Source organism: Pipra filicauda, unplaced genomic scaffold, assembly GCF_003945595.2.
Source record: "Pipra filicauda isolate LSUMZ 115617 unplaced genomic scaffold, ASM394559v2 scaffold383_size682061_pilon, whole genome shotgun sequence".
NCBI classification, from domain to species: domain Eukaryota; kingdom Metazoa; phylum Chordata; class Aves; order Passeriformes; family Pipridae; genus Pipra; species Pipra filicauda.
Window position 1 is genome coordinate 308,129 of NW_024104513.1, and position 1,868 is coordinate 309,996.

The following is a 1,868-nucleotide window of genomic DNA, read 5'->3' on the forward strand; positions in this document are numbered from 1 at the left end:
AGCTTATATTTTAACGAACAACCAAACAGCTTTATGTTTAAAACCAGAAAATCAAACAGTGCAGGAACACAATCAGTACTTTTAATGGCATTAAAAGGCCACCAGACGGACAACTTTCAATCATAATTAAATTATTGTCCTCAATAGAAACTACATTGTTTAAAAACTATTAAGTTTTAAGATGAAACATACAAAAAAGCTGAAAATAGCATGACACATCCCTAGCTTCCCTTTTCTCACCCTCATTGCACAAAAGCTCTTAAAATTTTGTTTCAGCATTTTCCTCCTAATTATAATGCATGATCCCTTTGTCAATGTGAATGCACCCTCTTAGCTAAAAGTTTGTTAGAACTGTACTGACAAAACAGGTCTGAAATACAATTTGCTGTAAACAAACAGGTCTCAGGTGCATCTCAGTTCTAGCTTTCTGCATTTTTGATGTCCCCAGCATATAATTAATAATTAAAACAAAGATGTGCAAAGATAGGTTTAGATCAGATATTAGAAAGAAATTATTTACTGTGAGGTTGGTGAGGCACTGGAACAGGTTGCCCAGAGGTGTGGCTGCCCCATCCCTGGAAGTGTTCAAGGCCATGTTGGATGGGGTATGGAACAACCTGGTCTAGCGAAAGGAACCCCTGCCCGTGGAAGTGGGGTTGGAACTGGATGTTTCAACCATTTTGTGTTGTTCTATAATGATTCTATGACTCATCACTGCAGGAACAAAGCTCTCCTTTGTGTCCTTTCTGTATATCTACAAAAATAAGTTCTTTTAAGTATATTATGCAGGGGTGAGACCAAAAAAGGAATCATCATGGCTCTATCCCTTTGTCATTTTGGTCTATTTAGTAACACCACCACAAATACCCCAGTGTACAGGTGAGCTCAAAACAGCACTGAGCCTTGCTGAAGCATAATATGTTCACACTGCTGTGAAACAGCAGTTTCTAGGTCTCATGTCATGCTGTAACTTACAGGTTTAATCAAGTTTTGAATAGGGATGGTGACCTTTTCTTTCTTCAGAAAGAAAGGACAGAAAAATAGATGTTGAGAAATGGAGGGCAGAAGCCATTGGGGGAATGAGATTGCAAATCAAAGCAAAGCTATGCCTCTACTTTACTATATTTTCATTTTTATTAATAGCACTCACAATTACTTTTTATTGCCTACTCTTCAAAAAAAAAGATCATGAATTGTAGGGGGTCCTATAAATTTAATTGCAACTTTTTTAAATGTTGTAGTTAGGACAGAAGCTTTTTCTTTCTAAACTCTTCTTTTAAACTCCACAATCCCACGTAAGTCTTTACAATAAAAGCTATCATAAAAGCTTTGTATTGTGGGTTAGGAATAGAAATTGAGAAACAATACTTTTTTCTTTACTTTAAGGGTGTAATTAATACTATTGTAGGTTTAATTGTCTTTGCAGAACATTCACTTTGCCAGGACCATGTCTAGTTTAGAGCAGCATTTATCAAACATTCTTTGTAACCCTGAACAAGCATGTCGGTTTTGACTAAGGTGATCCTACTGGTTCTTCTGGATTCTCCTGAATGCTGCTGCATTCCCTTCTTGACAGAGACAACTTGAAAAGTGCAGACTTAAGACCAAAGCTTGGGAACATTCTGAAAATAGAGGATTGCATTCTACTCATTTCTATTTCTTCTAGATTTGGCTGTCCTTCACCTCTACCTATTATAACGAGGAATCATCTATCATGTTATTTTGGAACAAGCATTGGAAACCTGCTCCCAGTGTTCTATGCATACATGCACCATGGCCTCTTGGAAGCATGATGGAATGAAGTACAACAGGAAAAGGTGCAGGGTTTTTTGAGACTTTCATATTTTTAAAACCAGAAGTTGTTGACT